The 14,284-nt window shown below is 39.2% G+C and overlaps 1 long non-coding RNA gene across 1 annotated transcript; it reads right to left on the bottom strand.

Moving 5' to 3' along the window:
• Positions 1-6,742: 6,742 nt before the first annotated feature.
• Positions 6,743-8,162, bottom strand: LOC140322860 (uncharacterized). The gene is made up of 3 exons (XR_011919260.1): positions 8,108-8,162; positions 7,525-7,679; positions 6,743-7,335 (listed from the first exon to the last, which is right to left on the bottom strand). It is a non-coding gene; the product is annotated as an uncharacterized lncRNA (long non-coding RNA).
• Between the last annotated feature and the right edge of the window lie 6,122 nt (positions 8,163-14,284).

Genomic DNA, 14,284 nt, shown 5'->3' with positions numbered 1-14,284 from the left:
GGCTCACAAGCCCAATGACCTCACCTTCCTCAGCTGGATTCGCTGTTATTTTTGGCCCTTCCCTCCATTTTGAAGCGTAGCTAATTATGATTCATTTTTTAACGTATAAATCTCACACACAAAAGGTTTGCAACATTGATTTTAATTGCTTTAGCACAGCCACAATATAGACCAATGTTTTCCTTGGTGGAGACTCAATCTATTTTTGCCAAATCAGATTCCATTTTCACTCCTGAAAGTGACTGCAAAGTTGGTATTGACATTTTAATGTTCGGCTTGTCATGATGTTATGCTGTGTGTTCTTTGTAATTACCTTTGAGACACATAGCTTGAAGTTATTATTTTCTAAAGCGATGCTGCGTAGGAGTATTAATGACCAACATACTGTTGTTTCTTATGAATCAGGTTAAACAAATGATATTGGAATCTGTTGCATTTAGCAGAGAAACCTCATCGTTACAACTTAAAGTGAACCTGGTGGTTTGATTAAAGTGATCAAACTAGCAATATTGGCCAAAGCTACAGACTTCAAAAGTCTCTTTGGCATGTAACACATTCAAGAGCAGGTTTTCTGACCCCCTCCATCCCAAACTACTATACTATACTACTATATTACTATACTACTATATTACTAGAACTCTGTCTGGGGTCTAGCGTAGGACCTCAGGGGACAGGAGAAGACATGGAATGCTCAGGGGTGGGACTTAGCGCACGGGTGGGTGGAACATGACTCCTAGGTGTCAAAGCCCCATGTATAGTTCTCTGTTTCTCTACCTAAGTTCTGTGGGACCTTAGGGTTCCTCAGGAGGTTGCTGGGGGTTCCTTAAGCAATTTGTGCCTCTCAGTTCAGTTGAAGTAACACCAATCTGTAAGGGTGGCATTCTTTCCACTGGCCAGAAATGTAACAGGCATTCCACCCACTGACTGCCAATCTAATGTACTATAAGCTGTGTAAATAATAATTATGACAGGGGGTCCCTAAGACCTGAAAGTTATTAAAGGGTTCCCCCATGTAAAAATGGTTGAAAACGATTGGTGTAATGTGAACCTGGAATTGGTGGTTCTCTAGGTTTTACAAACATGAAATCCACCCTCATTAATTGTCCTTGCCATTACTGTCACTAAGATAGAAAGTGAGAGTTTTCATTAAAGCAATATGTAGGAAAAACATCTACCGAGAACCTCTTGTAAGTAATGTGGCTTAAAGCAGACCCCAATAGTTAGATCCCTTTTAAAGTGGAACTAAACCATGCTTACACTCACCTGTCCCACTCTGTTGTTGGCACCACCATTTTATTCTTTCGTTTTCTTTTCTCTCAGCCATCTTGATTGGCTGGACAGGGTTAACATAACTCCCACCCAGGTGAATGGGAGTCAGTTTAGCCCAGCAGCCTTAGTGGAAGCCAGAATGTGTTGGGTATCCCAGCTGCCAGCTCTGAACTGCAACAAAATGCCATGAAACCATTGCTGGAGTGCATAAAGTAGCTGGCTACAAAAAATCTACAGAAGATTATTCAACAAAGGTCAAAAAAAATATTTTATTTCAAAAAGGTCATTTTTTATGATACAGGGCTTTAGCAAAGTAAATATCACCCGGTTACGGCTTAAATTTACTTTCATTTTGGCAAATGGTGTCCTTAGGCATTAGGTCAATTGAAACCTTTACAGTATATGCAGACATTACCACCTTGCAAAAATAGACATTCCTCCTTCTTTTTTACATGCTGGAAGTTCCTTTCTGAGTCCATTTTTCCCAGTGATCAAAGGATGGGAAATAAACACTTCAAGAAACACATCATTCTAATTCTTCACATCTTTATGATCTGCTATTATTTCTGTGCACAACTAACCATCATATGGAGATATTGTTAGGAAAAAACACATTATGCTACACAAGTGGACACAATGTTTCAATGTGATTTGTCATCTTCTCCTATCTTTTTAAGGTTATTTTCCTCCATTCAAACTCGATCCTGTACAGATGTGTGGTCTAGTTCTGGATGATGTTACCAGACAGCTAACCAAAACCAGGCAGCCCAGGTGGGGTCAGTTGCTTTTTTTAACTGGTGCTAGATGGTGTCACTCCATAAATAGGACATATTGGACTTCAGGGACAACTATATCTTTGGGGAAAGGTTTCGGTACCAAATGTTCTGTTGGTATCAGTTGTTTCTAGCTTGTAGAGTAGTCTGCTTTTGTAACTCTTTGTGGACAAACTGTGCTTTCCCAAGGCAATGTTAAAGGAGGGCAGTATTCTTTTTGTAATAATTGCAGAAGAATAACCAAAGGTAAAACTTTTTTTAGATTTATATAGAGTGGTGAATCCTATTAGGATGATTTCTCACTCTTTAATTTTCCTAATGGTCAATGTCACGGGAAATGAAATGAAATGCAAATCCAAAATTTTGAATTGCCACCAGAACTGGAATACATGGGTGGTCTTTCAATGGGAAGACTTCCTGTTGATTCTATGGCCCTGATTTATTAAAGCTCTCCAAGGCTGGAAAGAATACACTTTCACCAGTGAAGCTGAGTGATTCAGTAAACCTGGAATGGATTTCTTCAGTCATTTGCTATTTGCTAGCAAATGTTTTAAAATCCTGGACCAGATCCATTCCAGATTTGTTGGATCGCCCAGCTTCACTGATGAAAGTGTATTCTCTCCAGCCTTGGAGAGCTTTCATAAATCAGGCCCTATGGGTCAGATAATGAAGTAAAATCTACCTTATGATACTAATAGCATTTTTAACCTCTCCTACTCTATCCAAATTTATTGCACAGGTGGCAAAAAAGTTGGATAGTGTACATGAGGGTAGACCTACAGGGCATTCCTATGATTAAAGCCCTTGGAAGGGGTAAAAGTTGTCATGTAAGGAGTCATAAGGATGTTTTGTATATATGGCATATGTGCAATGAAACTGAGAATAGAAAACAAAACGTCTCCAATAGAGTGCTGTGGGAACCATTGGTATTTGTTCCCTGCTGGAGGAGACGGACCCCTGATTGTGATCTGGAGACTATCGCCAATTTTGTGCTATACAAGTTTTTTTCTGGAGCAACACTGAATTTGTGCTGTCTGCCCTATTTGAAATGATCCAAAAACATTTTGGCTTTATTATATATTTTAAAGTGATTTAGTGATACTGAAACCAAGAGGCAGGTGCTTGTATCCTGTGCTTGAGGGTTTTCCTTGTTCAGATTGAATAGAAAATCTCTGGAGAGAAGATCTGAGAAGATCTGGAGGAGAACCCAGAGATATACAACCTTTGCTTATTTGGGAAAGTTCCAAAATGTGTAGACTTCAGTATGGCTTTGGCAATGGGTATGTGACACAATAAACAAGTACAAATATGAATGAATCCATAAATATCCCAAACATTAATGAAACTCCTTTTACTTACACCTTAAATGAGCCTTCAATGCCTAACCTCTACAATCAATTTGCACGTAACTTAAAACTAAACCCCTACACCTTAATCATGACAGTATTTCAAACCTCTGATCCAAACACTTGTTTCCAATCAGACAAGGTCTTCCAATATATAGTGTATATACTGTATATGGCACCGCAGCACACAGAGTCAAGTTCTACACTACATAGTGCATGAAACAAAAAGCCACCAGTATCCGGGGAGTTTTTTTAAATGTGATATGTTAGAAATGTAGTCATGCACCCATCAATTGCTCTACTATAAAGATTTGCATACAGTGCAATCTTAGCCCACCTTTGGGTGTCTGCTCCCTTGCAATGTGTAAGTCAGAATAGTTAGGTAATGCTGATAACAAGGACTCCTGTGTCTTCCCATCACATGTACTTCCTGGATTAGCTCTTTGAACATAGTGACAACTCTAATCTTATTCCAAAATTAATTATTTCATTAGTAACAATGTGTTAATTCAGTGACTTACATTAGTTGTGAACACTCTGTAGCCCACGAGATCATGTAAAATTTCACTTTATTTTCTTATGTCACTGCGAGAAAAGTCTTTTACAGTCAAGTAAGTTTGGACAGTGATCAAACAAAAGTATATCACTGAAGCACTAGAGAACTTTCTGCTTTGGAATGGGAAAAGGGTGGAACTTCTGCCAGGTTTTATTGTACCTGTTATATGTGATCACTGTGTGATTTATTCATCTGAAACTCACACCAGCTCCTACCTATATAGGAATGTACATATTATATATGTAATATGTAAAGTTAGGCCATGGGAATGCAGTTGCTAAAATTGTCAGAAAATACATAAAAGTGAGAGAATCTACATAAATATGTGCCTAATTCTACATAAAACATGATGTTTAGGTTTGGTCCTGCAGATATGTAGATGAACTTAAAAGTGGTTGGCGGGCTGATGTTTACCGTGCCAATCTCTTAAACATCAGCTGGAAGTAGCTTGTTCAGGTACGCACTTGGCATTCCCAATGGCTGGTGGTTGTAAATGTCGGTGTATTACTTGAACCTCTCCAGACAAATATTACATGTGATATTATATGTGTACATTACCAACAAGCAACTTCCAGCTGATGTTCAAGGTAAACTAGACTCGGGGAAGTTTTGGGTTTCTTACTTCATCATATACTGCCTATACCTCTCTTTTAGTACTACCTGGGCCTTAACTATAGAGCCAGGTATATCCATCATACCTGATGACACCTAAAATAACCATCTGCAAACATAAACATTTGGGTGATATCTGTACCGGATAAACAACTACACCCAAGGACATAAAGGAATGATGTGAAAAGTTCTACACCAAGTTGTAAAATGATAAAGAAATATCTTGATATTTAGTTAGTTAGAAGTCATGCAATTGGAATGTATTTTGTTTTGAAGCAAACCTGTTTTGTAATACATCCCTTCCTAGTGTCACATACTTTTCCTCCCCCATTGCCCCATTCATTAACTGAAAGTAAGAAAAGAAGGTCCCGTGTAGCTCAGAGTTCTAAATAGAATTCACAGAGAGTTTGAACACACCCTATGCCTATTGCCATGCACCGTCACTGTCATATGTGAAGAAGATGAGTAAGTCACAGGTACCTCCATATTCTGAATATTGGATGTTTTCTATATTCTTGACAGGAGTGGCAGGGGATGAAAGAAAATATGAGTAGGTACTGCACAAGAAGGAGACATTAAAGCAAAGATAAAAAAAAGTCAAATTCCGGTATATATACATGTTGATCAAAAAGCAACATGGTGGCTCAGTGGTTAACACTCTGGCCTTTGCAGCCCTCAGTCACAGGTTCGTATCTGAGCCAGAACACTATCTGCAAGGAGTTTGTATGTTCCCCGTGTCTGCATGGGTTTCCTCTGATTACTCTGGTTTCCTCCCACATTCCTAAAACATGCAGTTAAGTTATTTGGCTTCCCCTCAAAAATTGGCCTTAGACTGTATTAATGACATATGACCATAACATTAGATTGGGAGCCCCTTTTAGGGACAGTAAGTGATATGACTATGGACTTTGTAAAGCGCAGTGTAATATATTGTTGCTATATAATTATTGGTTAATAATAATAAAAAGACAAATGTGAACTCAATGTCGTCATTCTCCAAGGTGTGTATGACAGGGCCACTGTCAAAGAGGAGTATAAACCGTATACCTTGTTAACAAAAATGCCAACTCATTACGAGTCAAATTTAAGAAACATATAGGGACCCCTACAGAAGCTTGCGTGGTATTCTGTCTGCCTGCAATCCCACCCTTTTGCCCATGTGTATTCAGAAACCTGTTCATATGACTCAGTTATCCATCCCTTGGCACCAGGCTCGGGAAACAACGTAGACTACTTTGTGGCAAGTGAATAAATAATCTCAGCAGTTCCTGTGCTGGCCGCTTCTTCTTCTCAGGACTGTTGAAGTCAGTGGGCTTTTGCTTTGCTGCTCATCATAGTGTGGTGTTGGGAAATGATTTGTCAGTTCTGCACAGGAGTCCTACTGGTCCACCACTAGTCACACAATTGTGGCTCTAGGTCAGGGGTCCCAAACCCCCGGCCATCTGACAGGTGGGCCGTGGCTCTCAAGGACCCCGCTGGGGAGGCACACCGGTCAAATCTGTGGATCATGTCTCCCAGAGACTCAGGGCAGTGGGCTGGTTGTGTCTCTGCACACAACCCACCCACTCTTCCATTGCACGTCTGAGCCTGGAGAGTGGGCAAGTTCTGGCATCATGGCGTTACTCTGGGGGGAAGTGTCATCCCCTTTAAGTGACACACTGCTTCCTGCGCATGTGCGGTCCAGTCCGTGCATTTAGTGAGCCTCAAAAGCATGGGGACCAGTGCTCTAGGTGAAATATTAGGGCATTTGGAATTTCTTGTGTCAGCAATTATTTGGAAACAATGGGGTAAAGAAATGGGTGGGAAGAGAGGAGAAGGGGTTTGCCTTTATTTTGGAAATCAGCTTTACCAGACTAAGTAATATTTTATAGTTAGGTAATATGCATATTTTTAATATTAGATGACTCTGAAGCATGTATGATATTTACTGCAAGTTTTATGCGAATACAAGTCTACTCCAAACTCTTATACACAAACACACAATTCTAAAGTCTGGGTAAATGACAAAATAAAAACAAAAGAAAAATCGTATGTTTAGTTCATTGTGTTACCGAGTGAATTTAAAAGTTATTTACATAATGTGTAAACATTTTAAAGTTTTCCAAATGGTCCAACCTAAAATATTCCAATCCAGTACCAGATCATTGCACAATAATACTGTTTTTATCAGCTTTTACGGGCTTTAATGAAGTGCAGAACAAGGAGACAAATTTTTAATATCTATGACTAACAGCATTAGCATTTTCTATTAGGGGAACAGAAAAAAACATTGCAAAAATGAATTCTGAGGACTTTTTTTATTTTATTTAAAGGCTTAGTCCACCTAGAATGAATTTTAAAATGTATGTAAACCCATCTAATCCCTTCGAACTGGTAATGGATAATCACATATTCATATGTTGCAATATTCTAATTATTAGAAATTGTAGATTTTTCTTCGTTTTTTTTCAGTCTGGTCACATGACCTATCTTTTGGTTTTCTGCCCTGCACGATTCGATCTGTAGGCGTTCGAGGACTGCAACCAGGACTGCTTTTTTATGGCATGACCTTTACTTAGTCCATTGTATTTCACACCATTACTTAGGATTTATTTTACTTTGTCTAAACTTCAGTTCTATTTTTCTTTGTTAGAATGTTCTTCAGCTGGTTTTCAGCTTTATTCAGACAAGTGGCAACCATGCAAAGGGAAGATAAGCCTGCAGAACGTTGCCACCATCAATGGAGTCCAAGCTACTTGTAGGGTCACCAGGTATTTTTTCTTTCTTTTGTACAGGTTTCCTATATAAAACAAACAGAATATAATTTTAACAAGGAACCTATCATACAGAGGCTACTTTTATGTCTAAGAACACTTTAAAACACCACTTTGCATACCCAACAGCTCTGCTGCGTGTTTCCTCTACATGCATTTTTCCAAGTGAAAGCTCCTGTCTCCAACCCAAACCATACAGAAAAACAAACAATCACCTGTCCCTTTCTGCAAGACTTCTTTTTTTTTTTTTACATTTACAGAAGCAGGAAGAAGATGGATGAAGACGGCAGCACCCGCTGATTCCTCCATGCTGGAACGTAGGAAGACTCCAGAATGGTGATGGAACCCAGTTGTGGGGGGATTTAGGGCTCTGCAGAAATAAAGGTAAGTCTAATTTTTATATAATATATATATATCCAAGGAGTACAGAAGGATATAGGGACCATTGAAATAGAAACTGTCCCTCCAAATCAGAGACATTTGGGAACTGTTTTTTTAATACCAAACATATGCTAAAATACCAAATGCAGAAAGAAACACCATCACTAATAAAAAAGAATGCATGTTCAAATTTTTTTATGTGCCCAAAAATCTGGTTCCAATTATCTTGCAGGGAAAAACGCCCGCGCCATTTTTCAGAAGCCAGAAGACGATGTTCTGTTATGGGTCATGTGTCCCCTGTGTATAATATTACTGAGATATAATAGCCAAACAGCAGTTAACACAGGCCAATAGGACATGTTATGTGTTATTAAGTAGATAAGGCATCCACCTCCGTATGTCTCATTAGAAACTTACCAAATTCTTTCTATAAGTAGCACAGCAAAGGCAACACATCAAGCTAACAGTCCCAGGATCTGAAGCAACAAAAACAACACTGTTTTAAAATACAGATGCTTTATATGGTGTAAATGTTTTTTTTGGGCATGCCAGAGGAGGGCTTTTCCCTGGAAACATGATGCGTACATGGTCTCATTTACTAAACTGAAATTATTTTGACACATTTGCAGCAGTAGATCCTGCCGAGGACATTTTGTTCATTAGTGGTTGTTTTGTTGTATGCCTCGTATATAAGCTATGTATTGGCCTTGTTTTTATTCTTCTCTCATCACTATTTGACTGAGGGGATGGAAATAAAAACATAATTTGTCTAGTAGTTTTGACTTGAAACCTGTCAAACTTCGCTGCTTATAAGGGAAAATTTGGCAGCCAGCTAAGTAGAACTTATTTTAGAAATGTTCTTGTTTTTTTTTTGTTCAAAGCTATGATGCAAAGGTCGGTACACACCAAAAAAGATGTTTTAAGAGAAAAGTCCAGGAACAAGTGGAAAAAAAATGTAATGTTAACCAGGAAATAATGCAACATTGTTCCAGTTTACCATTATCCAATGGCAGCATATTGATGAGCTGACTTTTCCTAACTCCATAGGGCAGCAAAATCCTATATTGGTATTATTTATTATTAAACAGTATTTATATAGTGCCAACATAATACACAATGCTGTACTTTACATATACCACCTTAACCGTATTTTGTCCATTCGTTTCCTGGAACTGCTACTCAGCTTTTCTCAAATCGCCTTTCCTAAATGGCAACTATGTTGCAGCAGTGATGTCCTGGTTGTAGGTCATCAGACAAACTTTTAAAGTAGCTAATCGTAATAAAACTCTTGGCAGCACGATGTCCCTACCTCTCGCCTTATCCTACCAAGGTTCCTAATTTTTTGGGGGAACTGTACCCTAAAGATAATTTTCTTTCTATTCATCTGCCATATGCAGCCACTGGTCTCTGTGTCTTTTCCTTAACTGTTATTTTTTAACCTGTACTACTAAGGTCTCCAGTTATTGCCCATTAGTATGCTACCATATAATGTACAAGAAATGTAAAAAGTGGTATTCTTTCCTTTCCTGACTGGTCCTTTTGCAGCATAAAAATTCTCACCTAGTTGGAGGACTACTAACAGAGAATGGTCGGTTACAATTGTGAAGTCCTCTGGGGCTGGGGAAGGATCAGCTTTTCTTTATAAGTATGCTGATATTTATTTTTATTCCACTGCCTATCTCTGAAAGATCCTTACAAGTATTTTAGGGAGAGATTTAGTTAATTCTAATCTAGTTTATTCTACGCTGGGTAATTTTCCTCCTTGTGTTAGAGGCCGCAAAAGTTGGCTAAAATGAAAATCCCAAGGCTTCATAAGTGCAGATTTAGGAACAGATGTTCCCAGAGCAAGGTAATTTTATGCAGATAGTCTTATATCTTGCTTTTATGCCTATATAGAAAAATAAAAGTCTTAGGAAGCAAGCTTTGCTTTTAGGGTGTCACCAGGAAAAGAAATTTAGAAACGAGGGACAGAAACTCTCTTAACAAGGACACAGAGAGTATTAAATATCCTACGGTGGGTTTAAACCAATATATTAAGGGTTTGGCTAAATTTTCTCCTTAATATAACAACTTCAAATCATGTATAGCTATGCAAATAAAATAATTATGTTTTATTGATAGTAGATACACAAAATGTGATGCATATGTGAACTAGCATGTAGTATGAGCATGTGTTAGAATCTCCCATTATCATCAGAGCACCTGATAAGGGTTGATGGGCCGGTAACCCTGGTGCAAACTAAAGTACTTTGCTGCAGGAAAGACACCAGGTCATGGCCATAAGGGCCAGGAGGACAAAGGGATTTGGTGTAGGCACAGCCAGGGATCCAGGGTCGGACAGATGGCGAGGAATATCTATAATCAAGACTGACCAAGGTCAGGGCAGGTGACTGAAGTTTTGGCAGTCCGAACAGGCCATGGTCAAAACAGGGGGCAAGGTCAGGATCCAAACAGGCAGAATATCCCTGGGCAAGTAGCAGGAAACATTCCTGAAGTTAGGGGGCTTTAGGTAGGGCAAGCAGCCAATAGCAGGATAGGATTGAATCTGGAAACCAATTTGCTCATTGGCTGCAGCACATACTCCAAAATCCCCTTCAACTGTGTGCAACCTCAATGTCTATTCAGGGGAAGATGAGAGAGGTGGAACTTCAAGGGTAAGGGGTGGCTGGTGATACCACAAGTTGCTAGACAGACAATCTGCAGGTGGAGAGGTAACAACATGTCTCTTCTTTTACTTTGTGAACTCATCTCCATTTGTGCATTCCCACTAGTTCTATCTAGTTATTCTATATATTTTATTATTCTATCTAGCTAGTTCCCACTCTATCGAGTTCTCAGGCACGGTGCCTGAATAAATATGTTCCTTTTGGTCTTTTGTGGTGTTCTGTTGCTAATATTTCTGTTAAGCCTTTGTCTTGTTTTCTGGATCCCATCTATCTGCCATATAAGAAGACATCTGGGAGTCTCCCGCAGTGAAACCCATAACTCTTCTTGGGGGTTCCTTGTGCCGATCTGATTCTCAGCAAACTCTGCACTTTGATGAACTTACAACTGCTGCTATAGATGTAGAAAATGAACACAATACATGGTATAGTCAATTCAATTCAGTGTTACAGTACATTTCTTATTTCCAAATGACCCATAACTGTACATTTATTTTCAACCTTTCACATTTTTATTATATGAGAAAATTGTTTTCAGGAGGATCCTTGCTATCATCATAGAGTGGCTTGCTCCAAGTTTGTAGACCCTGTCCATGTTAAAAATACATTCATGTTGGCTGGATGCTTTAAAGAAAGTGAAATCATAAGAAGAGAATAGGAAGGTTTTCATGGACGTTACGGGCCGCAGACAAGCCATGGACAGCTGCCAGTTGGACAGCCTTGAGTTTCCTTGTAATCTGGAATTTAGGGAGTTGAATTCCAAGGCCTGGGATCTGTCTGCTTCACTGGTGATATTTTTGAAATTAAATCAAACTTAAAAAAAAAGAATAAAATACATTTGAAAAAGTAGAGGACAAACAAGAAAATACTTACAATAAACAAGGTATGGGTCAATTAGGTCTTTTCAACAGACATTTTGCATCCTCGAGAAGTAACTGTAACATTCTTTGACTGTGGACATAGTTGAAACCATTGTTCAGGAATCTAAACTAAATGTTACTAATGCTACTAAATTATGCTTCAGACAAGTCGGCATACTCCACTGAAATGCCCCTTAATACCATAGCAGACGTTACTATTTATATTTGCTTCTTTATAAGCTGAACATTCTTTAGTTGGTCCAACATACATAAAAGTATGATACTCTAATTCAGTGGTCACCAGCCTTTTTGGACCCATGGACCACTAAATTTACTGGCTATGGACTGAGCATTGCCCGGGGGGGGGGGGGGGGGACGGGTGTCACTCAAAGGGGAAGAAACTTCGCCCTGAGTGACATCATGATTCCAGAACTCTTGTTGGAGGTCCTCCTAGCAGGGTTCTTCTCCTGACCTTGCTCAGGGTGCACCGGCCAGAGCCACAGACCACCAAAATTTTCTTGGCAATTGCTGCTCTAAATCAGTGGTTTTCAACCAGAATTTTTAGAGCGTTTGCTAGGGGAGCCATGAGCCATTTCTGTCTTCAGGTCACTAAAGTACAATGCTGCCAATATAGTTATTATAGTAGGGGTTCCCCAAAACTTGAAATTTTTCTCAAGGGTTCACCAAGGTTGAGAAAGGCTGCTCTAAATCCTAAAGTTATCATTCTCCTGCACACCATCTGCATATCACTAGGCAAAAGAGGAAAGGTGCATGTCTGATGGAGAACAACCTTGAAAGCTGTACGTGTAAGTATTCAGGGTTCTCCAAGCTGAATTGCATTATACATGCAAGTAGTATAAAGAGAACAATTGGAAATAGCAGAGACCTTAGGTCTGCTAGGTCTGGAAAACAATAGATAGTTATGCTAATCAAAAACAGATAATCATCAAGAAAATTATTTCTCTGTTGCTCAACTACTGTGTAACCTGTGCCAGTTCTTCTGTTGTTTTTAACATTTTTAACATTTTAATATTTTACTCTGATTTTAAAGAGATCCATATTATTCCAGTTGCTTTTGTAAGGTCATCAGTATCTGTCAAACCCTAACAAGTGATAACTCTTTGTTAAATTCTATTATATATATCCTAACTTTAAAATCTGGACAAATGCATAGCTACAAGAAGAAGGATAATGGTGGTGGGCCCACAGTGGCCACTGAATTCAAAGAGAAACTTCCACCTATATATAAAAAAATCACTGTTAGAAATGTTTACACATGAGATACATGAAAAGCAAGCTTTGAGACTATTTTTAAAAATTGACATCTATAAAGTCAATTGGGCTTGTTTTCCTATAAACTTTCATGGGCCTTGTCTTCTTCATGCTGCCATCTTTGATATGGGCACTGGCTTCATCTTCTCATTCCTTGGTGAACACACATGTGGTGCAATGTAGTGTTGGCTGTGCATAAGGTATAAGGCAATACTAAGCCATCCCTGCTGTACTGCTTTGCACATGGGCAGGAGCATCAGGCATAGACATGGTAAACCTGGCCTGGTTAGCATTGGGGGAACATTAGGTGCTCGCCCCAGATGTGCTAGACAGTCCAAAGAGGTGCTGGAATAGCCTGAGCTGTGCATGCACTATTTTACATTGGATGAATCATCTCTGGCTGGATTGGTGAAGGCCCACATATAGGATACAGTGGCCATGTTGGGATTATAACATGCATGTCTCTCTCACATAGGCGAAAAAGGGTAGTAGGAACATCTGGTTTTTAAATCAATATGTAAGTGTATATGCAAGAGTTAGAATAATTAGAGCTGGAGTTAAGGGTTATATGGGGAAAAGATAGAAAACTGGTGGAAGGTCTGCTGTAAGCTAAAGAAGGTAGTGGAAAGTAGATTTGCCCCATTTGTCTTCAAAAAATGTAAAGAGAGGTGTGAAGGTTATCAGCAGTGAATATTAGCTGCAAAAGGTAGAGGACATTCTCAGCAGGATAAACTACTATATGGGCTAATTTATCAAAAGGCAAAAAGAAACCAGAAACTTTTTATCAAGATGAATCAAAGGAGCCAGAGCTGAAGAAGAGAGAACATGGCCTTATTTATTTTCAACTCCATTTATGATTGTGGTGTGTGATCTGATTATCTGATTACCACTTTTTGCTATGTAGGCCCTAAGTTCAGTTTAACAATGGTGCTGCCCTCTGCTGCATTCTACTTTGACCCCAGGGTAGGGCAGTGGAGCCATGACACCCTTGGCTTTCAGGAAAAAAAATGGAATGACACTGGGGCATCTATGTATAAAGCAGCATTGCTGACATTCACCAAACTTTCTCTGGGGGAGAATCGATCTATGTAAGTAAAAACACCTCCACCAGAGGATGGTTGGTAAATATCAGATTTGGCGCTTTAATAATCTGTAAGTGTCATTTAACCCACAAGGGTGAATCATTACTGAATCAGTATATGGGGGACAACTATGGGGATCAGGTGGGTATAGCAGTTTAAATGTTTTACCCTGCTGGTAAGTTTGGTTTTAGAGAGTGGCAGGTGGGCAGATTTCTCACCAACAGCCATGGGCAGCAACCATAAGCTGATCCTCACTTGAAATGCATTTATCAAAAGTATGACCACACAAAGAAACATCCGAACAAACAAACACTAAAAGGGAAGGGTAAAATAGGGTGAGGAAAAACGTTATCTAGTTCTAAAAAGAGGCCTAAAGCTTGTTGTATTGCTTCCCTGGAATGAATAAAATAATGGTGACCTGCGTGTGTTTTACATCCAAACAAAACATGTTTTTACATAAGGAAAGTATGCTGGGGCACAATGTTTTCTGCAGCTGCGGGGAAAAAAATATACAATTATTACATACAAAATGCGGCCAATCCCTCCTGTTTGCCAAAATGCATAATAATTAATTGTATTGATAGCTCGGGGAGGCTAAACACGGCTCTGGAACATTTGCTGGCTCGCAGCGTGCAGTCATTTTGGTAAAGAACAGCACTGAATTCAGTTTGTCCTGAAAGGGATGTTCTATCTCAGAGCAGATGGCAAAAGATGGAA

This window comes from Pyxicephalus adspersus, chromosome 1, assembly GCF_032062135.1.
Source record: "Pyxicephalus adspersus chromosome 1, UCB_Pads_2.0, whole genome shotgun sequence".
In the NCBI taxonomy this organism is placed as follows: Eukaryota; Metazoa; Chordata; class Amphibia; order Anura; family Pyxicephalidae; genus Pyxicephalus; species Pyxicephalus adspersus.
The sequence above is the reverse complement of the archived record's forward strand: the minus strand, read 5'-3'. Positions and strand labels throughout refer to the sequence as shown.